Below are 26,367 nucleotides of genomic sequence, written 5' to 3' on the forward strand. Positions count from 1 at the left end.
TCTAATGCAGTAAAGAAAGGAACGGAGCTGATGGTGATAGACCTTTGGAAAGGGGTGATGTGCTGAAACAGAAATGCTAACAAATGGCTCATTTCTATGTCTAGGATGGAAAGAGAGATGGAGAACATTGTTGTGTTGGAAGATGAGCCAAAATGTAGGGGAAGGGTAAGTTATGTCAAGCTGATTTGGAGGAGAATTGGGTAGAGCTGAGCATTTGGGGAAGATTTTCCTCAAAGATCTGATAGCTGTAATATAGAGCTAGTAAAATGATTTTTATGCTGCCCAAGTCCCTGTCAGAAGCATGAGCTTGGGCAAGCTGGTCATGTTTGATCATGTCAGCCATGACCATTCATGGTCATGACTGGAGGTCTTTCTTTGGGGAAATGGAGAATTAGCATCAACTAGTGAGTTCAGAAATATTTTCTGTTGAAAGTCACTGAACACTTTTTTTTATCAGGAACATCTTTCCTCTAAAATACCTGCTCTTATTATGCCAAGCAGTTGAACTTGTGAGCCTTATATCACAGTTTATCATAGTGACTTCCTCTCTAGTGGAAGTAACACTTGAGTTCATCCTCTTCCAGAGAAGTAATTCTTAATTTCCATAGTGATTTCTTCAGAATACCCATCAAATTCCAATCAAATTAGTCTTTTCTTGGTTCTTGCTCAACCATCCTAAGCTACTTATTAGTGTCTGAAAAACCATGAACTATTTTTTAGTAAACTTGGAAATCCACTGAAGTCTAAGCAATGTTGGACTAATTTTTAGATCGTTAGTAATGTATATATCAGATTTTTTGGGGGTCTTTCCTCTTATTCTTGTTACCTTCTAACTTTCAATGCAGTCACTGTCAGGGAGGTGTGTCCATGTGCCCCTGCTGTTAGTTCCAAGGTATTTTCCTCCTCTTTCCAAGGTTACTCTTGGTGGCAGCTCAATTCTCTTGCAGTTTGTGCTGGGGCAGAGGGATATTCCAAATAACCTCATTTGCTCCTTACCCTTTTAAGCAGATCACAACTTCTCATGTGGGTACAGCTCTTTCATTTTTGTCCCTTACTGCCTTTGCAAGTAGCTTGCTGCCTTCATAACCAACTTAAAAAAAATCCAAATTTGTTTTAATTCATTAAATATGAATTCATTGTTTCTTTTTAAATCAAATTTCTTAATACAGTTTGTTTCTTGGGTCATTTCTAGACAAAGGCAGACAGCCACTTAGCAAAGGGGCACTGACATTTTGTGTGAAAATGCAGTTAAGCTCTTCAGAACTCATTAAATAATTAACATCTTTCAATGACAGTCAAGTCGGAGCTAATTACCATAAATCTGCTGTGCTGTCCTTGCAGAATGGCATAAAGCATCAAGGCTGTTGTGTGTACTGCCTTGTAGAGCTGTTACTCCTTTGGGTCGCCTGGGCAGCTGTCACTCAAGGAACAGGAACGCTGAGATGTTTCTTCATGGGGGGGTCTTCAGTTTTCACCTAGTGAAAATAATATTTACAACATCCAAGCTGATTGTCTAGTAAGTAAAACCTGTTACTGCCCTGAATGAATTTACCAAAACCCAAAGCTGAGAGTTTTTTCTGCCAGAGCGTGGCTACTGCTGTACTGAAAGCCTAATTAGAGCTTTGTTGAATTTCATAACAAGTTTATGTAACAATTAGGGATGCAACATTTGGTGATGATGCTTCCATCCTCCTGGGGCTTTGTTTGACCCAGGAAGATCTCGCTAGATCTTCTTTGCTACCTATGCCTGTTCTCTCTTGACCTAATTAGGATGCATTGCAAAATAGGCAATTTTGACCATTTGTCTTGGGGTGAAACACTTATGGTTTTTCAGAGATGCAGCCCCACTTCACCTTCCACTGACAAGACTGCTTAAGTAACTAGATAAGACCAGGAATGAAAAGGCTTTGTTGGAGCTGCTGTTGGAGCCTGTTGTTGGGAGTTTTCTGCAGTCCAAGGGACTAATGTAGATGATATCAGATAAATAGATGTATACAATATATTTTTTATTCTCTCCGTGGAGACAAGTGAGTTTAGAGGCAGAATCACAGTTTTGAGATGACTTCTGGAAGAAAAAGCCACAACGAAAAGCATTTTCCCTGTGCCTGCATGCTGCATCTCCCAGGCTAGACTTAAGAAGGTGGTTTAAGTGCTCTAGAGGAGGGAGTAAAATGAAACATGTCCCTTGGCTTTGTGCATTCTTATTGACAAGGCCAGGGTGCCTTTATCTTGATTCTGCTCATCCACCTCTCAAGGGCAGCAGCTCTGATATGGGCCTTTTTCCACATGCCCCCTCTCCTTGCCATGCCTGTTACTGAAACCCTTCATCTGTTGTGTTTAGCACTGGTAAATATATAAAACATTTAATATACACATATCTTTGAAGTAGATGAGCTATATGTCTGTGTATTCATTTTTATTTTTATACAGGTTTTCCAGGCAAAAGTTCTAGGTTAAAACTTAATTTTTTTTAAAAAAAAAAAAGGAATTTAGAGCTTCTGCTTCCTGGGCAAGTGGAAATTTAAAGCTCAAGCAGTGCCCTGAACTAGGGTATTCAACAAAAATCTGTGTGTGTTTATGTCAAAATTAGATTCTAGCTATATTTCCTAATTAATAGATGAGCACTGTAGAAACCGGGTAACGTTTTTGATGAGAAATTTCAGGTCACTTGACTGAAGAGGAGTTTGTTAGTGTGCAATTGTTTGCTGCTTGAAAGTCTTTAACAATTTAGTAATTGGAGTGCCTTTTTCACAGAGTATCTTGTATTGGATTTGCATTTGGATGCCCAGGCTTCTTTCCAGCAATGTGTTAGAGAGGGTAACAGTGATGCTGAGTCAGTTGCAGCTCCTTCATCGCGCTCTCTGCAACTATAGCTAAAAGCAGATACCCAAGAAAGCAGAGGAATAAAAAGTACTGTTATGGTGTGTCCCTGGTATGGTCTCCTTGCCAAGGATCTTGGCATCTGTGCATGGTGTCTCTGCATTTGATAGCCTTGATGGATCCTGTTTGGATTTGTCTGATTACCTGTGAACCAGCATCTCAGGTTCTCAGCCTGTTCCTCAGATCTCAGTGCTGAATTCTGCATTTCAGCAGTTCCTAAATGCTTTTTTTTTTTAATTTGAACCCCCCGAAAATGAGACATGCCTTTTTAATACTGCTCCATGGCTTCACATAATGTCTATATATCAATAAGCCTTCCTATTTACTGGCCAAAAAACCCTGTTGCTTGCCCTGTAGCATAAATTTTTCACCGAGAAGGCAGCACAGTTAGGCACTTCAAAGCTCATTAAATAATTACCATGTTTTAACTGTAGTAAAAATCAGAGCTAATTACCAGTATCTGCTTAGTGAACCTTGCACAGCTGGGCAGGGAATCAAGGGCACTGCTTATATTTGCTTATGCTACAAGCACTAATGATTATTTTATGGAAGCCCAGCTCCAGCTAACTAACAAACCTCAAGAAAGATGCAGTGGTGGATAGTTTGAAAGCAAGCTCGGTTCAGCACCTTTGTCTGCAGGCGTGGCCTGCAAGTTTAAACTGTATTTTTATAGCAGTCTTGGGCTGCTATCAGCTCTTCCCCTTTTTCCTCCTCAGGAAATAAAGAATGGGTCCAGTGTCCTCAGGAGTCCCCCCAAGACAGCTTAATTGAGCTTGTCTTGACACAACAGCAGCTGAAAGTGGTCATCACAATCTGTTGTGCATCTGCCCATGAGCTTTTGCAAGTCCTGTCTAGGAGGAGCTGAAAAGCATGAAGGAAAATCTGCCAGGAGGGCAGGGATGGCCCTATATTTTTTGTAGTAAAGAGAGGATGGGGGAGGTAGAAAAACTTTGTCTAACTGTTCTAGTATTGAGCAGTGGTGCAATGAGCCATTGGTACCTGCCCAAATGGTTGCTGCCAATGTCAGAGCTCCTATCCAGAAGCCCCAGGGAGAATGAGCAGGGAAATCTCACTGCAAGTGTCATGGCACAAGATGCTCTCAGGTTTCTGTACCTGGAAGCATATCCAGAAGATGCATGCACTGGGTGACTCTTTTTTACAGAAATACTTATAAATCCTGTATGATGGCAGGTGCTTGAAGCACCTACTGCAACTTCTTCACTGATTTCTGTGGATTTTCTTTGGAGGGTTGTTTCTGACCTTGTTGCTTGCAAGTTGTTTTACAATCTCTCTACATCCATGCACTAAAGAGGATGCTCAATCCATTTAGGGGAGAACCCTGTTTCCTTGTGCTAACATCAGCATCGCATGTTTGGGGCGAGATGACCAGGTGTAATAAGCCAGGCTGCCCTGGAAATGCTTGCATTGCAACTCAAAATGGTACAGATCTACTTTCCTAGGAGAAAAAAAGAGTCCTCTTGGCTGCAGGCAAGCTTGAACTTTCCTGCACAGCCAGGTCATCCCAGTTGCACTAGTTGCAATCCCTGTTGCACTAGGTAATGCAGGTGGTGTGAAGCTGTTCACTAAAAGGATGGCACTGCAATAATAAAATCCTAGGGGCCTGACTTTCCTCTATATCATACCTTGCACTATTATTTATGTTAAAATCTATGGGCAATAACATGTTTCATGTGCAGCTTCTGTAGGGGTTTCAGTGGGAGCTAATTGATGTTCCTATCCTCTAGGTGACTCAAGTGCCTTGGGAGGCAGGGAATATTTCTAGGCAGGATGGTGCAAACACATTGACTATTTCAAAGCCGTGAATAGGCAAGGACTGGAAGGCCAAAAACACCAGGTTGTGGGGGAAAAAGGCAAAACTTTGTCTTACTATTTCTTCTCCACAGTGAGTTTCCTTTTGCTGGTCCAGATAGGTGAGAGCTGTGATGACCAGAGCTCCCTGGAGTCGTTACACAAGGCTCTAAACCCCTCGAGAGCCTTGCTAGGCACCATCACAGATGGAATAAATGGCCTTGGTCCCTCAGGGATGAGCAAGGGGGAGGCAGGACACTTTTCTCGGGACCTCTGGCCATTGTCACAGCTCCTTTTCAAATAAAGCTGGGCTGCAGCAGGATTGATAGTGTCTCAGGGAATCAATAAAGGCAGCAGGAAAGGGAAGAGGCAAATGGCTGTAGCTCCTTACATGAGAATTGATTTTTGTTCGTTGTCGGGTCCTAGGGCAATGGAACAAGCTCATCACTTCAGGCCAAGAAGAGAAGGGAGACTAATTCTCTGTCTCAAGGAAAGGACAAGAGCTCAGCAAAAGGTCACTGACGGATCAGCACTGTCATAAAGGGATTTTTATTTTTAACTGTCTTTGCTAGCACATAAAGTGGACATGAGTGCTCATCTGTGTGGTTTTCCTCCAACAATATTGCTTGGGGCAAGCAGAGTAGGATTGCAAGTAAAAACCAGGCTGCCCCTCCAAGGAAAAAGCCATGTGGGATCATTCCTCAGGGATTGACTTGAATGGGGGAAGTCTACAGTTAAATCCCCTCAATGTCCCCAGGTAGACACCTCTGTCTCTCCTAGGAGAAGCTCTGTAAGATGCCACAAGGCTTTGGGCTGCATGAGAGTCAGTGATGTGGGTGGTGGAGCTTTTGAGGGGCTTTGTGTTGCTCCACAGTGTCTCAGCAGTACCCCCATCAAAATTCCCTGATTTGCATGAATGGGAGACCTCAGTAGAGGCTGAGGACCAAAATTAGCTCTGCTGGCCTGTGTCTGTTGTTGTGGGGTTGTTGTGTCTGTTGTGGGGTTGTTGTGGCATGGTGTGCAGGAAAGGCAGCTGCACGAGGAAGCTCTAATGAGGAGCTGAGTCTAGGCAGAGTCTTCATGATCCTCTGAAGACCTAGGTGCAATAAATTTCGTGGTCTCCTTTCTCAGGAAGCCTTGAAAGAGGAGAGGATGCTTGGGCAGCAGTCAGATACTGGAAATTTATAGAGCTATATGGGTTGTGTATGGGGTTTTGATCTAGTTGCAGAAAGCCTCATTTTCTCAATGCTTGTTAATTTTTTAGGTGGGGGGGATGGGGAAAGAAAAGTCGGTGTGAACTGTTCTTCCAACAAATATCATAAGAAATGCCAAAGTGTTCCTGTTATGTGCATGTCTTCCTAGCAAAAGCATGTAAATGTTTTGATATTCATTTGTTTTAATTTCTGACCCTTTCCCTGGTGGTTTGTGTGTACTGGAATTGGTGATTTCTGCTTGAATTTGTAGCTGATTCTGATTTCCCTGAGATGCAGATATGCAAAAGAATTAATTAATTATTTGCTGAAAGAATTCAGAAAGGTTGAAACTGGGCAAGTGCAGCTGGGGTTCCGCAAGTGGAAACCGTGAGCACCATGCCTGTGCTGGGAAGGCTCTGTTGTGAGGGAAATTATTCCGTAAAAGAAAAATATGGTTTATAATTGCCCTGCTGAAAGTGTGTCCATTGAAAACCTGTAAGATGTGTTCTTTGAAGCCTAGAAATCAAGTGGTCTCCCTGTGCAGTCTGTGTGTTGGTGTACTTGCTTCCCACCACCGTGGTAGCAATTTTTTTTGTTCTCAAAACTATTAACGGATGTTACAGAAGTGTTTGGGGGGGTCCATCAGAGCAGTCAGCTCAGTGGGGCACCAGCTTGTCAGAAGAAGTCACAGCTTGTAGCTTCAGGCTTGGGTTTAAGGACAGGAAATGCCCAGTATGAGGGCAGAAAACGGGGTGCTGGTGAACCTGTGGAGCAAATACTCAACTTGGTCTTGTCAGCAAACCTGCTTGTAGCCTTGTCTGCTTGCAGCCTCAACAGTGCTTGGGCTAAAGATGAGTTATTTCATACTCCAGCCTGCACTGTTGGGTTTTGTTTATTTTCAAAAAATTGACCCATCTAATGGTCTGTTAAAACAGCTTGTGGATAGAAAACTGCAAACATAGAGAAGATGCCCATGACATGCACCATGGTGGACAGTAAGTGAATAATGCTGCCAGCTCATTTGCTGTGGGCAACTGTCAACTCCTGGTATCTGATTATAAGACCATGCTTTGTGTTGTGATTTCTGCACTCAAAGGGGAATTTGGCCCATTTACAATTATTACACCAGACCTCCTTTTTCCACTGTCTCTGCTATTTAGAAAGCATAAAGTCCATTGATTTCAGTTCCATGAGCCACAGTATTTCATGGATCTCCAGGTGTATGCATGTTTGTAAATATTATTTTTAGAATGACTTTTCTTTGTTGCAATGTAGGATCTTTGGACTAGCTAGATAAATAATGCTAAGAATGAAGGTGATCTATCCTACAGAGACCTAACAGCATGCATAGTGCTAACCTGGAAGAGCAGACCATCCAGAACAAATTGGGACAAGGTGCAGTTTATGAAGTTCATCATGGCCTAACATGGGATTCAGGAAGGAGTGAATCTCTGTGACTATATATAACATGCATTTAAAAAGTATAAACTGTCACAGAAGTTATAAAATGAACAGAAGGTTATATCTCTGTGTAGTGACAGGGTAACAGAAGACTATGTGAAATTAAGACTGACACTTGTTTTCAGTTTGGGGTTTTCAGCCTTAATTCTGTCTCATAAGGCTCCAAATAAAGGAGGTGTCAGCTTAGGCCTCTAAGGTTTGCCCAGAACTTTAGATACTTGTCCAGGAATTAATTTTTGCCTTTAAATTCAATATGTATATTTGAAATATCACACTTATGACAGATTGATGGTTTTGACAGCTTTTCTGCAAAGCGCACTGCCTGAGGAGACGTTCGCAGGGGTAGATCAACGTTCCTCATGTTGTTTGAGAGTCTGGGGGTTTGGAGAAGTAGGAAGCGTTCAGCAGTTGGGTTTCTACCCCTTATTAGGACAAGTGAACCAGCCTGATGTCCATTGAACTAACCTCATGCCCTGCCATGGGAAGATGTGGTTGCACAGTGCTGGTAATTGATATATTCAGAAGAGCCGGTTCTGAATAATCTGCTGGATAATCAAACAATTCATTAAAAATCAGCCTGTTTGCCACCAGAAATCAAGAGGCTGGGATCTGTTGACGAAACTAAATACAACTAGTAATTTGATTAGACAAGCAATTATGTGGAATTAAAAGCAAACAAAATGAAGCAGCTTCAAGTGAGATATTATATAGAATATTTATAAAAAAAAAAAAAAGGCCATGAGGAGGGATTTTTATTGTTTAAGCCTAACTGAAAGGGAAACCATTTTAAATAACATGAACATTACATGATGTAAAAAGATCTGATGGGTATAGCCCCATGCTGTTCATGAGTAGTGATTTCCTTCTTAACATGGAAAAGTAGGTCAAATTTCAAATATTTTTAGTTTGTGCTACTGTAGATTATGTGATTGTGCCATATTCAAATATACTAGGGTTTAATTTTTTTCACCTAGAAAACTCCTTTGAATTCAAAACACATTTTAAAAAGTCTTTTGCTTGGAGATGCATCTCTAGCGAGAGGAGTTGACACTTTGGCACTCGGTGGCCTTGCAGTTCAACCCTTGCCTCCTTTTGCACTTGGTGGGGTCTGAACGTAAAGTGATGTAGTGTTTCCTTAATGCATGGCCTAGACATATCTATCAAATGTTGATGGCAAGCCTTTGACTGTCGTCCCCCCCCCCCCCCCAGGCTAATTGCTCCTGAAATCCTAATGACAGAGGAGGTGCTCCCAAAGACCTTGAGGGTAATGCTCTTCACCTTGAAGAGCCAAAGGTGCTGCGAGTGGTGTGTGAGTGGAATTGCTTGTTCATTAGGCAAATCCTGGGTTTCTTTTAATTGGAATGGACTCTTTGGATGCATAGGAGTGGTTCTGATGCCTGTGCTGCATGAGATCTAATTTCACAGGATGCAGAAATGTATTAGAAGTGTTACTGGGTGACTGACCTGCCTGTTCCTGCAAATGCTTCTGCTGTGCTAATCCCACCTTTAGGATTATCTGGAGTTATCTTCCCCAGCTATCAAAATAGGTCTCACTTCACCAGCCTTCAAGAATAACTGTGTTCCCTTCACCCAACCATCACAGTGGCAGTTTGGTACGTGGTGGTACTGCTGAGCTGTTTGACAATGGAAGATGATAGATCGTGATGTTTTGTATTGATAAGTGATAGATCATGTTTGTTCTGAGTTGATGTAATTGTGCAGAGCAGCATTGCCCTACCCTTCCACCAAAAAATGTTTGGAAGGATGGTAGTTGTCTGGAGAATGAGCTAGGAGTAGGTGTGAAGACTTCCTATGTGCTGGTGCAAGAGGTTAGGAACCAATGGGTGATCCTGTGGGTCTCATATCTGCTGGTGGAAGGGCTCAGAAGTAGTTTACCACCTGGCAAGGGAACCTAAGAGACACAAGCCAAAGTAGCAGCTGCAAGAAGATGTATTTCCTTTTTAATTCTTCATTTTGATTCCTTATGCCCTTGACTTCCTACCAAGAACAGGGGCTGGAGATGGGGAACATGGCCACAAGGCCTCTTCAGGGCTCAGGTCTGCTAGGAATCATCTAAGACCTAGGATATTTCCATGGATATTTCCAAAACTGGCACATGGTTGGGTTAATTTTCACGTAAAGGTGCGTTTGTGGCCCAACTTGAAACAAGTGGGTTTTTGAGAAACCTGAATAATCGGTGAATGTCAATACCAAATGTTCCAGGGTCTGGAGTAGTGTAGGAATTCATTAGTGTTCAGATCTTCAAAAAAGTGATAAAAAGGAAGGTAAAGAGGACTTGCATAAAAGAGACCAAGCAACCTCAGAAATGGGGGGAAAATGTATAAAAAGACAGATTTATATATACACTGCACACGAGAGAAATGAAAACAGAGCTATCAGAGATGATGGTAGGGACATCAGAATGCCATTTAGAAGATTTTAAATCCCTTTTCTGAACAAGCTTCTTCCTTCAGAAGAAACATAGTTGATTGTTTCTGACTCTCTGCTAGCTATTTTTACATTAATGCTTTTTGCAAAGCTGAATTGGGGAAAGACAAATCATAACAGTTTTCTGACAACTGTTGGAAATCGCATGTTGACACATGGAATATATGTTTTCCAAATTAAAATTGTGTATGCTTTTTGGCTTTCTTCACCAAGCTATTTATTGCAATCGCAATGCACAGCTATGCATAGCTTATATTTAGCCTGTCACTTCAAGACAGCTAGAGCTGCTTAGACAACAAAGGTTTATAACTTCTTATGCTCAAAATCTGCCCCCAAAAATATTCTTCCCTTTTACGAGAATGCAACAGATCTCACTGGGATGACAGGTAAGGACAGGCCAAACCTCAGAAAAACAAAAGAAAGCAGGAAAAGAAAGACAGTTCAAGTCACAAATGTGGTTTTACCACTAGCATTTCTTTACTTTCTGAAGTAATAACCTTATTTTAAGGGTTTGACTCTGATAGCATGTCTGCATGTCAGGGAGCACCTTTTCTGTGCAAATTCTTTGACCTTTGACTTGAGTCTGAAGGGTTTTTAGGGGGTCTTCTTGGGCATGCTGAGCAATGCTAATTGGTCACACATGTCCCACTGACCCTAAATACAAACAGGCAATGGTCATGAGTCAAAAAATGCTGTGATCCAGCACATATTTGTACTTGACGCAGTTTAGCTTCTGTCTGTAATAGCAATGACCACTACATCCCAGAAGAAAGTGTGTGAACTCCCTCACCATGGGAGGCCCCTCTTGAGCAATTTGCTCTCTAGAGTGAAGGAGGCATCTTCCTATGTTGTCCTTCTCTGATAGTATTGCACAAACTGGCTGTACTGAGGGAGGCAAGAGTCTTTCAGACTGTTTTCCCAGTTTCCAACCTCCATCTTTCATTCCAACCTGTGTGTCATTCTTCTTGATCATTCTCAGGAGATATCTTTGTTCGGCATTCACACCTCAGGAAAAAGTGCAAGTATTTAACTCAAATGCTTTGTAGAGAGCCTCTTTTTTCGCCTGGAAAGGGATTGCTGCAACATTAATACCCTCATTGGACTGTGGAGAGACCCTTGTCCCCTTTGGTTGGAGGGACAACTGCTTCTGGAGGTCAAACTTTGTTTGAGAGTATTATTAAGTCTTATAGCACCGTTAAAGTTGAAGTGCAGTTCTGGTCTGCTTGGAAGGATGTTGACCATGTCCACCGCAAGAGTAGTGTGCTGGGAGTAAGAAGCTGCTTGAACAGAACAAACACAGCTCCCTGGGGTTGTGTGACACCCAGATTCCCTCTTTTTGCCTTCACTGTATGGATTAGCAAATGCAGTGGTGGTGATGGGTTTACGGTTGGACTCCATCTTGAAGGTTTTTTCCAACTATAGTGATTTTATGATTTTGGAGTTGTTAAGGATTTGACCCATAGCTCGTTGGTGAAGATTACCCCTAAACGTCTTTCCAGAGGACTTGATCCATACTTTTTTTTGTCTTGTCCAGAAAATACATGGAGCAAATCTTTTGCCAGTTGGTGCCAGATATTGCCAAATAAACCTAAGACGCAACTTTGCCCTGATTTTTTTCACTACCACTACCCTAGTGCAAGTGCTATGGGGTTTGGAGATGTAGCCCCCCGGGGATATGATGCTAAAGAGCCATCTCGCCAAGTGCGGGGTCCTCAGGTCCACTTGTGTGTGTGGGCATGTGGGAGAAACCACTACGACCCATGCTTTGACCTAATCAAGCCAAGGACTAATTGACCTTAGCACTGGTGCATCCAATCAGCGTTATTTTCAAAATTACCTGTGAAAGAGCCAGGTAATTACAGGCTCGTCCTTGAAAATAACTAGCAAAGATAAATGTGTGCATGGCATGAGCACAATTAATTTTTCTTTTTTGGTCAAAGGGGGATGAGTGCTACCTCTGTGTATGCAGTTAAGTTTTGTTACAGGCTTGAAATCTGGAAAACATCACTAAATGCTAAGGAAGTAGCAGCAATAACAACATTATTCCCATTATCCTACTGTGACATATATGTAGGAGCTGTTGTGTTCTGCTTGGTACCAAAGTGATTTGACAAGATGTGTTAACGTCGCCTAAAAAAGGAGGTACAAGGATAAAAGTTAAAATAACAAAGAAGCATTGACAGCACTTATCATCTTGCCAGTGTGTGATGTGGTGGAACCTGCTGAAATGTAAGTGATCAGAAGATTCTTTCCCTGTGGTAAAGGAAGGATTAGAGGTCAGATTTTGCTCTCCCTAATTCGGAGGAATGAGGGTCTAGTGTCCCAGGGATTTTGATGCCAAGGGAAGCTATAGCAAGTAGCTGTGCCATCTGTAGCAGGATGAGCCTTTATCCCTATACCCCTCTTATCTGATTTCTTGGCTGGATTTTTTATGCAATATTTTGCTTGCATTTTTAGGTGTATTTTAATTTGAGTAGGATAAAATCAGAAAAGAAGGCAATGCGAATCAAACTTATAAAGCCTGAAAAAGTTAGTGCTCTTAAAGTTGTTACACGTTTAATCGTAGTATTGCTGATATTCCCTATGTTTAGTGGTAAATGCAATGCCTCATCTTCCAGAGGAAGGGGAAAAAAGGCTTTTAAGGATTTCCATTCTGCATGCTATGCTAAAATAAATCATAAAAAGCCCTGAGACTTGGTCACTCGGCACAGGAAATGCAGGGCAAACACCCCTGCAAATGTTGCACCCTTTTTTGTTGGGAGGGGAGATGACCTTGGATTTTGAGGTTCAGACACTTCTCTGCTGCATGTAGCTGCATCTCTAGAGAGCATTGGCAAGATGATTTAAATCTTCTATAATAGGAAGGTAAATAAAGATTTTTAAGAAGTTGGAAAACTCTGTAAGCTGTTGGGGTGGGGGAAACATGTCTATATATATATATGCAGCTTGTTTCACTTTGTATTGCTCTCCCCTTCTGCAGCACTGTAGTTCAATGTGCTCTTAAGAATTTTTTATTATAATTTTTCCTCTCTTTGGTTCTCTTCCACTTTGATGAATACTTCATACTGTGAAGTACACTACTGTTCTCTAAATTCAAAGATAAGCTGTGCAGGTACTGCTGCCTGTGAACAAATACCATGCAACCTAAGCTGCATCAAGAAAAGAAGCCAGCTGAAAAGTTTCTAACTGTGTTTGAATTGGAAAACGCTGATGCTTCACAATGAAAATACCTTATAGATAGATGATACCTTTGCCCAGGCTCCTGGTGGGTGGTAATTATTAAGACTTGCTAACAAAATGCTGCATCTCAGAAAGGTTGAACCATTTGTCTTCTAGTCTGTACTTTGACCGTATAACATAATAAGACTCTCCTATTGCTATCTCTGATCTTGGTGATATGAGATGTCATGTACAGTAAGTAGAAAAGTCTTTTGCATGTTTTATTTGCAAGAGATTTAGAAATCTTGTTTTTAACCTGAACTTATGACAATGCACAACTTGTAGATCTTAGCATCTCCCATAGATGTTGTCATTAGAGATCAATGTCTCTGCTGCTTTGCCATTAGAAAAGAGGAAATACAGGGGCTGTTAGCTAGAAACACACGTGCTAAGAAACAGCCAGTAGTTTTCCTGAAGAACTGGGATCCTAATCAAATGAGAAATAATGTGGCAGTGACTTTATGAAATGTAAATTCTGATTTATTGGCTGAGTTGGAAGGCATTACCATGGGATTCTCTCTGTGCTTTAATGAATTCTTGTGTTTATTTTACTTGTTATCCTTTTAATGCAATGAATATTTTTTATCTAAAACCCACGAACTTTAATCAAGGAGCTATTTTAACCTCCCACTGGCTCTGCTTTGACTCTATTATCTTTATTTGCCTTGTATTGTAAGTACCAGTATTGTGCCCCTGCTGCAGAGAAGAGCTGGCTGAAGACTGGTAAGGGCACAACTAGGTGCTTTTGTACTTTCATACTATCCTTTCTCTTAGAGAGGAGGCTAATGGACTTGGTCCCATCAGAGACTGTTGCAGAAGCATGTGAGAAGTCTCCTGAGTAACCCTCTTCTCACAAATTTTCCTGAGCAAGGCTACTGAGAGGGGTTTCCTGTCATGCTGGCAAGTGAAGGGTCTGATGAGGACCTTTAATACATGCTCTTGGGGAGGTTCAAAAGGTAAACTGTCTCTTGGCTGTAGTTCTTTATGCATTTGGCTGACCAGTTGAGTGTAGAGTCCATGTACAAGTCCCTGTTGGACCACTGATTGCTCTTGGCACTGAAGTGCCCAACTTCATATTCCTGTTTCTGATGCAACTTCTCCCTCCTTGGGCTAAGTGCAAGGAAGAAGAGAATGAAGGGCCTGAGGTGGTCAAAAAAATGCAGGAATATCGTGTCTAAGTTGAGAGTAGAAACGCTGCCCCAACTGATTCCTCCTGCAGAACTGCAGATTAGCATCTTGGAATATATTCCAAATATACCCTGACCCAGAGTATTTAGTGATTAAATAACCCAATTAGCTCCAGAGTTTAATCATCAGGGTAGCCCATCTAATTTCAGCACGGTTGAGTAGCTCTATTTAGAGAAAATAAATGAAAGGCCCTCCAGTTGTCTTGCTAAAAATTTAAGAAATGAAATTTTGTTTCTGGATGAAGAGCACCTTTGGAACTTAGAGCTCTACCATTTGCTTCATTGCTGAAGAGCAAATAGTGTTTTTTGGGGGTGGGGGGAACACCACACCTAATTCTTTATCTGATTCCCCTTATGGCCTGGGTCTGATGGTCTGGGATGGGACCTGCCTCTTCTCCCCAGTTCTGCTGATGTGGAGCTGGTAGCCACGGTGCAGGGTGGGAAGGTTGCTGCCATTGCTCCCTCCTTCACTTAAATGCACCTCTGCCATGTCACAACAAATTAGGAGCTCCTCAGTGCTGCTCACTGAGCCAGACGGAGTCAATAAGCAGCAGAGGAGCTGGCGCCAGCTTCACAAAGGCACCTCTGGAGGCCTCGGCAGCAGGTGTGAGAGGTGACCCTGGAGCCGGGTGTCCCTGCAGAGAGAAAACGGGGCTAAAACACTTCTCAGCTCGAGTGAAAGTAATGGAGAACGCTCGCTGTGCATTGCACCCTTTTACCATCCGCAGGAGCTGAGGCTTCTCCTCAATAATCCATGAAACACGGCTGCGTGCTCCCTACCTGATAACTGTGCTGTGCATCAGTGTGGAAAGAAGTCCTGAGCTACTTAGTCTCTCATGCTTATTTTTCCCCCTTGTCTGAAATGCATCAATCCATGTGAATAGATCCTGTTGTAATTGAAAACCACCAGCATGTTCTATGTGGCCAACTGTGCGTTGGAAGCACCACAAAGCAGGCCTAGCCTCCTTTCTCTCCATTAGTAATGGTGTGAGGCCAGTGCTTAATATTGATTAGAAATGGTCCATCCATCTTCAGAGTCTGCAGCCTTATGGATACACTGTGCATTAATGTAAATGGCAATGAAAGTCCAGTGTGGTGTTGGAGGTGAAATATGATGATGCTGTGAACTGATGAAGAATAGAGAGAACTTTTCCATTTATTATGTACTTTTTTTCCCCCTGTAAGTGTCCCCACTTCAAAGCCACAAGCACTTTGAAGCATCTGTTGGGCTTGGTGCCATTTGACCTCTTGCTGGGGGATAGATCTCATGGTCCTTGTGAGCATGAGCTTCCTGAGATTGTCCCTAGAGCAGCTCAGTTTTTAGCCCTGCTGTTACCTTAGTAAGTCCTGAGGGGTGAATTTTACAGGATTGGGCCTTAAAAAGATGAAATGGGAAAAGGGTTCACCAGATCAAATGATGTGTGTTCCTAAATCTGTTTTATAGTTGGAAAACTGAGGCAGGGAGCACTTCCAGCCCCATATGAAGCTGGTTTCTTTATGCCCTCAAATACATTCTCCTGAACAGAACCTTGCCATTGCTGTGGGTGATAACAGGACCATGTTCCAAGTGATACATGTGTTGATAGTTGAGTACATTGCAGAGGCAAAATGAATTGAGGCCTCCAGGTTTCCAGTCTAGCTTCTCAAATGCAAAACGACCCTTCCCTTTTCTGCTTTTGGTCATAAGAACTTGGTGGGTTTCTGCCATCTGGTAACTGTTTGATGCTCTCCGGAAAGCAGCATCCTTCTCACTTTGCTCGGGAATTAAACCCCCACAACTCATCACCCCTGGCACTAATTGTTGGATGTTTTTGTCTCTCTCAGCAGAGAGACCAGAGATCCAAACAGACTGTAGATGGAATTCCCTTTTGGTTGTGGTGTTAATTTAAAAATGATTATAAAATTAATTATGTCTTATATTACTATCTCATTAAGTTTCAGTAATAAAGGGAAATGAAGAAGGTTGCTCAGCAGAAATGTGAGTACTTTTCTGCAAAGGTAATAATCCAGCTGTCCTTGAAGTGTTGTTCTCAATAACTAACTGTTACTTGGTGTTGCTGTTTCCCTGCATAGGTGCATTTTGGGATTAAAACACAATTCTATGTAATAACTGTAGCTATGAAGTGACAACTCTCCAAATTGTCCAAGGCATTTTTTTTCTGCACTATTTAAGCTACACTAAAGGCATCCAACAAACAACTGGCTTTCTTTCAAGCATATAAATGAGTCCATTATAACTTTGCAGTTCTTAAAAATCAACCATAGGAGGCAGTGCAGACAGATGGATGGAGCAGTTGGAGGTGTTGAGGAACCTTGGAGCTCTGGCCTCAGCTCTCAGCCACTGACTCATTTCCTCTTGGAGGAACTGAGTGAGTAGTCATTGACTTCAGTGTGTAGTAGAAGCCCAGAACTGAAGTGGATATGGAAAAATATCTCCTGATGTTTCTTCTGTCTAATAGCCTGGTTCAAACCATTTTCCACAACCTCTTGCATTGGTATTTATTTGTAATGATATCTGAGAATTAGGGATTTATAACTAAATGCAGTATGGTTGGTCCCAAAAGTAAGAAGACTTCAGTAAAGAAGGTCCCCACGTGGAGATTGTAGCCACTGGATAAGTAGACTAGATTATTTCAATTAACATGAAGCCAGTTATTTTGGGGTGGGTCTAGTGATTCACATTTCTGCAGTTCATCCGTGATACCTAGCAAAAAAAAAGGTTCCTAAAGAGGCAAACTGTAAAGAGAGAACTAAGAAGAAAACCAGGAAAGGAGAAACAAATTTTCTAGGAGGAAAAATAGTGACTTTTCCCTGAAGGTTTTCACAACTCTGCCTCTTGCCTGGTGAATAGCTCATTCACTAGTGCCAAGCCAGGGTGCCTATAGCTCCCTGTCACCCCTCAAAGGCCTTCTTTAGGAGCAAAGGGAATGATAATGCTCCTGAGATGGTTGTCCAGCTCTTGCTCCTCAAAGCAGGATTATAAAATCAGCTGAATTCCATTCTTAATATCAAATGGTTTCAGCTGAAACTGTTCTCCAGCCTCCTGTCCCTGAGTTAAGTCACTGAGGAGAGGTGAGTTAGGCTGTTGACTTGCTAACTCCTATCACTTGTCCAAAGGAAACTCTAGGAGAGTGAACACATTTTTGGGGGGATCGTGTTGGGTGCCTGTTGAGCTTTGCAACATGCTGTTTATTTCACTTGCAAGAGCTCTCTCTGTTGCCCCCATTTTTTCCAGTGTTCTCTGCCTGCTGCACCGTTTTTGTATGTAGAAATACACAGGATAGTGAGAATTAGGCATTAGGTGCCAGTCAGTGGTCTCAGAGGGATTAACTTGAACATGCCTTTTATAAATATGATCTCAGATGAGGGTACGTTGCAAACTGCTGCCTGACGCATTAGCAAATGCTATGTTGCTCTTGGAAAATGTTATTCTGCCACCAAATTTGACTTGTAAAAGGAGGGCCCCAGAAAGGACACCCTCATAAATTACAGCATTGATTTCAGCGTTGACTCGCTTCGCTGTTGAACTGTGGCACAGCAAGGCTGCATCACTAAACTACGTTTTAGTTGCATCACCTTGTAAAGGTTGTACCACCATTAAGCTTCATTGCACCGTCTTTGGAAAAGTGCGATTATCTTTCTGGCTCTGGGGCTTGTATTTTCAATGTTTTGACTTTATGAGAAAAATGTGAACAGTACAATCGCAGGCTCCCTTCTACCCGTTTCACTTCAGATTATGTGATTTTAAGAGTTGTTATGCTCAGCATTTCAATGGCTTTCTGTCAAATGCTTAGTGTTTCATGCCAACCCACTCTTAAACCTACCAAAACTGATTGTTGTCTTAAACTGATTTGCTCTTAGGCTTTTTATACTTTGTACAGTACTGAAATTGCCAGTTTTAAAGTCAGAGATGTTGTGCTTGTGTATTTTGTGGTTTGCTGTAATGGATATTCATAGATGGATATAGAAACACTGAATAATCTCTCCACAGGTATTTTTCTTCTGTAGTTTTTCAACTGTTAGTTATTTGTCTAATGAGTTTGCATTGGGCTACCTGCACTAATTTTCCCTTGTGGAACATTTGGAAATGAGTGGCATCTCATTCCCCATGTGAAGGGTATGGGGATAGGTCTAAAACTTCCCATATCTCTGGGAAATGGGGTTTCCATTCTGAGCAGAATGTCTCTTCCCTTTCTGTTGACTGTTTCTCATGCCATTTCTCCTGCAAATGCTGCAAAAGACAGCTCACAATGACATCCCAATGGAGTAAGTTGGTGATGGTGGGGAATTTACACATCTCATGGAGCAGCTTAGGTGAGAAGGGACCTATGAAGGTCTCTGGTCCAGCTCTCCTACTCCAAATTGGGCCAAATTCAGTGTTAGATTAGTCCCCTTGGGTCTTGTATAGCTGAGTGCTGAAAATCCCTTGGGCTGGAGGTACTCCTTGTGCTAACGCCTTTATGTACCTTGGCAGTGCGCTCCCTCCGTGGAAATCATGTATTCCCTCCGTGGAAATCAAAGGATGGGAAATCGAGCATCTTATAAAGCTTTGTTAAAGTGAACTATGGGGTGTTTCTCAGGGGCTCATGTTGTTGCCCATAACCAGGACGGGTAGATGGGGGTCAAAATATTTTAAGACAGATTTGAGTCATTTGATGAATTAAGAAGCTTCGAGGTTTTTAGTGATGGCTTCTAAATGTTTTCTTGCATGGGTACCCCTCATCCTCAACAAAGATGTCTAAAACTTGCTAAAATTCATGGCTCAGTGAGCCCAGATACCATAGCGTTCTATTCAAATTTTTGCTTTTTTGTATAATTCATGTTCAAAGTAGTGAATGGTTGCACTTATCTTGCGTTTATCTACTCGGTGACGTTTTTTCCCTGTGAATTTCCTTTTACAGTAACTGATGCACTGAGCACGAGAACATCATCTGTAGTTAGTTAAATGAAGTGATTTTTTTTTTTCCTCCTTTGGTCCCTGTGGCCTTGAAGATCATGGAGCTAAGAGAGCTCTTCTCAAGTACCTGTTTATTCAAAATTCAGAGAGGAAAATGACTTGCCCTGTAGTTCCCAGCCAGTTTCTCATCACAGAATGAATTATTCATCAGTCCAACTATATTTAAATAAACTTCCCTGTGAAGCTGCTATACAAAGGTGCCTTGGCATTTCAGCAAACTTTGTCTCCTGTGCTTAGCAAGGAGTTGCTAATTGTTTGGTGCTTTGACCTTAAAAACCTATGTCAGCAAATAGGTATTACAGCCTTAAATGTTATTTTGGGAAAATACAAATTGTTAGACTGTTTTCAGGCTTTTGAAGAATCCTTGCTCCGACTTTAACTTCTAGTGGTTAAGAAAATAGTTGATTTAAAATCAAAATATACTTAAGTACAAGATTTCTTTAGATAAAATCCAATTTCTGCATGTACTTTGTTGATTTCCTTTCTGGATACAATTTAATTGTTTACTTTATCGAATGGCTTTGAAAAGTCAAACATATAATGTCACCTTTATGGCTTAGTGAGGAGTTCAGCACTGAAAGTAAAACTTCAAATCTGCCTTGTCACTTCTTTTAGGTGCTTTATTCCAGCCCGGCTACCCTTGTCCTTCCTGCTATGAAATTTGTGAGGAATTTGCAAAGCTCTTGCATTTAACCTGTAAAAAGCTGTTGGACAGAGTTCAAGAGGACAAAAAAGGAGGCAGAAGACTCCAGTTTGAGACAGATCCGAAGCATTCCTCAGCTTAAACAGCTTAATTCCTGCAGCCTACGCAAAGGTTGGTGCTTGCACACTGATTACTTTGGGCTTCAGGCAGTCACATTAACCATGTTCTAATCCAGAAAAGATGAGTAAGTTTTCTATAACTTCAACTCTCTGCAAGTCAACCTACTTGGTTTTGCCATTCTTCTCCTTGCCCAGTGAGAGAATACATGCATGAAGCCTAGGAGGTGGTTGGAATTTCTCTTTATTTCTCTAAAGAGAGATATTTAAAGAAGTTCTAAGGCCTGGTTCCTAGTCTCAGAAAACACAAGTTCTAGTCTAGAAAAAGGAAACTTACCCTAGGAGGCAGAACTACAAAACACTAAAGAACAGCTCTTTTGTTGGGTGCTTCATAATATTTTCAGATATTCAGACCTTTTATAGATCTCTGTTTTGCTTCTCTATTTGCTCTATAAGAAGGAATCATTGGTCTATTCCTTCATGTACTTTCCCTGTAGAAGTATCCTCTTCAGAAACAGTGTAGTGGGCACTTGGCCTGAAACTGGTTTATGTCTTCCAGGGGGTATTTCAGTCTCTCTTACTCACAAAATTGCAGCAATGCCAGATATGCCTCAAAGCTCTAAGGCTGTTCTCAAGCAATTGCTTTGATATTTTCTCCTATGCTGATCCCTAGCACGTGGGCAGCAGTGGCCTCCCAAGAAAATGTCATTACTGATTCCTTCCTTCTACTATCTTTCCAAAGCTCTCCTTAATCTGGATGCCCATGAGCTAATCTGACAGCAGTGCTAAGTTGAGCCCTCTGCTTATGCTGATCCTTTCTCACTGTTTCCTTGTCTTGCCCCATCAATCTGCATTTACCTGTTATCTGCCTTTTGCCATAAAGAAATTAGAGGAGAGAATTCTTTTTCCAACATATTGTCCAGTTTTAGGCACTCCTGGGCAACCTATCCTAATAATGAGTCCTTATAACATTGAATAACGAATAACAATAATGGAGTAAGTCTGCAGATGCATTTTTGTGGTAGATCTGGGCGGGAAAATATGTGATTGTAAGGGACAGTCCAGAAATGAGGGGAAAATCTCTACGTTTTCTGTACTATTACTCATGACAGGTAGCAAGCAATGGGTCAAGGTAGGAAGAAAAACTCCTATTTTGTTTTTACTTTTCCTCCTGACTTTGAAAACAGGAAGCACTGGGCTGCACAGAACTGCTCTAAGATTTGTCTAAGACTGCTGGAGTGGCCAGGACCAGAGTAATGCAACATATTCCAACATGCCTGACTTCATGCATGCACTCCATGCGATGAAACTGCTCACACTTGATGCCCTCTGATCCTAGATTTGTACTGTTTCTGCTCTAATTGGGACCACTAGACCACTGTAAAGACCAAATTGCTGCCCTGCATTGATCATGGAAGGATTGTATTGAGGTAGGGGGAAGAAACTAAGCGTCTGCTTAAACTTCATCTTTTGAAGAGATGTTTTATGGTGGTTGATCTAATTGGCAAAGGGAGAGCAAGGCTTGTGTTCAGCAAATCCTGGGCAGTCATTTTGGAGGATTTTGATGCAGAGTCAATCTGAAAAGTGACCTTGGGTTGTCCAATTGGGCGGGTGAGTGACCTGTTTTGGGCAGGCCCTATTTTTACCCAAGAGCATGAAATAAACAGTGGGGTGAAGCTGTTGTCCTGTTGGACCGTTGGCTGTTGAGTGAGCAGCACTTCTGCAAAATGCATTCAAGTATTGGGTTATTTGAGCCTGATAGCTGATTTTTATTTTTTATTTTATTAATTTTCCCCCCTTGCCCTATGAAATCGAAAGACACATTTCAAGAAAAGGTATCTGTTACCTTCAGTGTAGAGCCGTAGAGAAGTACAGTGGCTGCTATTCTGTGCCTGTGGAAAGTTTTCTGTGGTTTATCTACCACTTTTATGAGCCTGGATAAGGGGCTTGCTACAGCCCAGCTGTTCACAAGATTTCTCTTTCCTTTGTTAATTGAAATAAAATCAACTTAAAACAAGCTCAGCCTGCCTGCAGAGGAAGGCATGCAGCAGAATTGGGAGCTGTGGTGTTGTGCAAAGCCTGATGGTTCACGATATCATTTATTGTGATGGATGTAGTTAACTGGGAAGATGCTGAAATGTTGGCAGGACTGGAGGAAGTGACATCATTAAAATAGTTTTGTTTTATGAAGTGAGTGAGGACGTGAGTGCTGGCACATTGCTGTGCTGGAAGGCTCCAGAAATTCTGGAAATTTCGCATATTTTGAAGGAGACTAAGTATGCTGAAGAGGACATCCAGGCAATGCTTCCTCTTCCTTTAAGTTGCAAAGAGAAAATGAAGATGGAGAAAGAAACAGGACAAAACAACAGTGACGTTTTGTATTTTGGCTGTGTGTTTATATGTACCAAATTTGTCACTTGGCTTGAAACAAAAAAATCAATTGGCTTTGCAGTTTCCTACACTGAAACTGAAATGTATTTTTGTGTGTAGATGCATAGCAATTCTAGTCATGCTTCTGTCATTGCCTTGCCAATATATGGAGAGCATCAGATTTATCTGTTGCCATAAACAGAGCAGTAGGAAGGGCTTCCCACTATTATCACTATTGCCCATTTTCCTCCCCATGCCTAAAATTCTGGCCTACTTAACAGGGAGTAATTTTCAGCTCAATTTCTGATCTGTTTTGTCTAATACCAGCAGTCTTAGGCTTACCTTCAAGGTGGAAATGAGCAAAGATTTCTTTAAAAATAAGGATGTTGATGACAATCCCTATTCTCCTCAAATGGAACCACCTGAGCTTTTCTAATAGCTGGTGACATCCATTAGCGGTTTTCTCTGAAATGGAAAACATTTTCCATCTGCTCGTGCGTGCTCATTACGAAGTAGTTAAGAGCCTGTGGGATTGCAGGGGCGCATTTTTGCAAATTGCAAAATATCAAAATGAGTTATTGGAGGAACAAGGTTGACTTTGTAATAAGCAGCTCAAAGCCTCATCTTTCTGTCTTCTCCAACACTGAAGACCATGCCCTATTAGTTGAAACCTGCCTGAGCTGTAGTCTTCAAGTTTGTGATAGGCCTGGAACTTGCTCTACCAGCTTATGTAGCTCTAACAGAGTAGAAACCAGCCTTGTTCTTTGGCAGAGAATGTCACTAAGGTCAAGTGTTTATGAGATCCCAAATGATGATGGAACATTAATACAGGTGATGAGAGCAGTCAGTGTTATCTTAATACTATTATTATCTAAAGAAGTTTTAAACTCCCTAAACTTTACAAATTATCTGCTTGTACATCTGAAGTGGTCTCGCAGCTTCCCGTAGGCAGGTCTGATGGCACATGGATGTTGCTACTAAGTTCTTCCAGCCATCATTGGGAAAAATCAGCTTGCCTGAAAACAGATAAACAAGAACTAAGCAAGCCTAGTACCTCCCCTTGCAACCTAAATCTGTGTAGGGGTCTTCATCAGAGGTCAGTCCTTGGTTCCAGTAGCATGGATCCTTCTGCATGTTACTCCACGTAACTGACCCTTTGGGACCATTTATACACCAGATTTGAAGCAATAACAACAAAGCACACAGTAAGCTTCTCAAAAGCAAAACCAAGAAAACCTTTCCAATTGCAGTCAGTCATTATAACTCATTCACTTGGGCTAGACATCATGTAATGACAAAAGCCACAAGACCTGTATTAATAATGAAAACACATGAAGTTATAACCAATACACAGAACTGGAATACAAGCTGTGTCTTGGCTCTTCTGAAGATAGCACAGGACAGGAAAAGCTGTGAGTGAAAGAGGAAATAAATGACTAAAGTCATGAATCAGTCGTGAATTAACTGCTTAGTTGCTTGATTTCTGGAGGCCTATATTACACAAGCCCCATGGCAACTATTTACTGTATTCTTCAATACTTGTTTTAGCCAGTTCAAAGGAATGTCTTTGAGATGTGCTTCTGGTAATCACAGGTGCCAGTGGTTTCCCAACATGTTACTTGTTCTTCTCTGCTTCTTTCCTCTGACAACTTTTTACTTTCCCAACCTCTGTAATGGGTGAAGAAGGGATTTTGCTTCAAAGGTGGCTTGAGTCAGGAAGCCTTAGCAGAGGTCATCAAAGGAAGACCTGTGACAGCAGAAGCAAAGAGATAAAGGGAGTTTGTGGTTATGATGTTGAGGGAGGACTAAAAGAATCAAGCTTCACTATGGCTTTGATACTATATGTACGTGCACTGTGAGCAGCAACAGATTTAAAAAACCTGTTTATAGGATTGTGAAAATAAGGTTCTTTCTGACTACCTAGCCACTTAAATATATACAGATATGTATGCATATGTGTGTTTATATAAGTCCCTATTGTTCAGATGCCAGGGTGGTACAAATAATGAACAGACTCAATTTCTACTAGCTTAGAATTGTCTGATTAATTTATCTTATTGTGTCTTCCTCCATAAGAGCTTATGCAACAGAAGGAAGAGCAGGAATTCCTCTGAGCTGTGCTGAAAATGAGCATGCAGGTAACATGAGAACAGATCCAGAGAGTAGTAAAAACAGTTAAACGATGGGGTGAGGCCTTTATTTTTGTTTTTTGTTTTTTATTTTTGTTTTTTGCTTGTGTTTGGAGTGAGTACAGAAGGGAGATCAGAAAGGTCAGAGGATAAGAAGATATGATTGATAAAGAAAGACTGACTGTTTTATCAGAGAACGCCAAGGGAGGTTGTTATGCTCAGGATGGGACAGTTCACTCAAAAGGTTTGGAAGATCTTTATAATAGAAAGGAGACTGGTCTTGAGGTGGGTTTGTTCTGTGAAGTTTCTGCCCCTGGAAATCATGAACAGTCAGGGCAAACATGGTTCAGGTATGGTTTATGTATACTTGATCTTGCTAAAGGCTGAGATCAAGCAGGAGGTCCTGTAGCAGTCTTTCCTATACTGCTGTCGATATACATAGCTGTATATCGACTAAGATATCTGTGGCGTGCTTGAGGGAGAAGATGGATGGCAAGTAATAGACCTCTTAGAAAAGCTGGCCTAAAGCTGGCTTTGCATGCTGTGGATGACATCGTGTGTAAAGGAATGAGGCAGCAGAGGTGGAAGAGATGCCTACCTGATGCTTGCTTTCTTATTCCTGCAGGTGAAAATACTGCCTTCTAGGAGCTATGTGATTCTTCAGCATGATGTAGTCAGTGCTCGAGGCAGTACAGCGCTCTATTTGTTACTGGGCTTGATTTTGGTTTTACTGCCAGGGAAGATGTAAAAGCAAGTAGGAAGGCAGTTGAGCAAGGAAGAAGGAACTGCCTATGAGGAGGTTGAGACCCCTGAGGAGGTCTACAGGGACCTTGACCAAGCCATTAGTACTGTAGATGCTATGCTCATGTTTCAGCCCAAAATGAACATGCCAAGGTTCTGCTGGCAGGTAGAGGACCTCCATGAGCTTGCCCAGAGGGGAATGTGGTGAATGTGGGAACCTGGAGGAAGAAAGCATCATAGGACAGAATGAGGGCTTGTGCGCAAAGTGGGATGAAATGGGGTCCAGATGTTCTTAGGACTCTAAGAGAAAGGCTGTTGGGGATACTTCTGCCTTTCAGTACTTTCTAATCTACATCATGAACTTGCAACTCATAGCTTCTATAGGATTTTCTTTAGTGTCACACCATATGCCCTTTGGGAAGCAATTGCCTCGCGTTGCGAGCACTGAGAACCAAATGTTAACTTGAGCCAATGTCAGAGCAGCGAATTACCTCCCAGTTCAGATTCCCTCAGACTGTTTTAAAAAAGGAGCTGGCATCATCAGGACACAGTTTTCTTTAAAATCAGTTACAACACTTCCTCTCAGTGGCCCACAGAGAATGCGAGGAATTATGATTTACCAAAAAAGTCATATAAGGCGTCTGTGCCAAAAAACTAAATCCTTGTCGAATGTTGATGCATTGCCTGTGACATATAGAAACAATGGAAAGAGCTGGGATTAAGGACACAGCATGGCAGTGTGTGAAGATGAACGGGAATTTGAGCTGTTGGAGGATATTGTCTTTCGATGTATTAGCTCCACGCAGGCAGAGTGAGGAGTGAATGATGGGGGGAAATGACGGCCTTCCAGCTAAGCCTGATGTATGAGGGAATCTGCCTCAGCTTAACACTTAAAAATCCTCTTCAGGCACTACAGCGATAGAGGGTAAGGTAAACAGAGTCCAGGGGAGGTGATGTCACCCATTACAGAAACAGTGATGTAATATATTGCTATATGGGATCATAGCCAACGTTTTCAAAAGCTACTCCCCCTACTTCGTATTCAGTTCTCCAAGTGATCTCAGACAATACTGTTAACCCAGGTAGAACCCAAGCTTTTAGAGGTGAAGTCTCCCAAAGTGCCCGAGTCACCTAAAAGCTGCTGTTTCACTTTAAGAGGAGATTTTTACTTTGCCTTTTAAAACATCATTTTAAAGCTTATGACAGACTATTCT

General features: G+C 41.7%; 1 long non-coding RNA gene across 1 annotated transcript in view; it reads left to right on the forward strand.

Annotated features, from left to right (window-relative positions):
- Nucleotides 1-19,775: 19,775 nt before the first annotated feature.
- LOC112944907 overlaps nucleotides 19,776-26,367 on the forward strand; it is an 11,157-nt gene continuing 4,565 nt past the window's right edge. Inside the window, exon 1 of the long non-coding RNA XR_003248860.1 lies at nucleotides 19,776-19,968. This is a non-coding gene — a long non-coding RNA (uncharacterized LOC112944907). The remainder of the gene's footprint in view (nucleotides 19,969-26,367) is intronic.

This window comes from Nothoprocta perdicaria, unplaced genomic scaffold (assembly GCF_003342845.1).
Source record: "Nothoprocta perdicaria isolate Ctin4 unplaced genomic scaffold, notPer1 scaffold_178, whole genome shotgun sequence".
In the NCBI taxonomy this organism is placed as follows: Eukaryota; Metazoa; Chordata; class Aves; order Tinamiformes; family Tinamidae; genus Nothoprocta; species Nothoprocta perdicaria.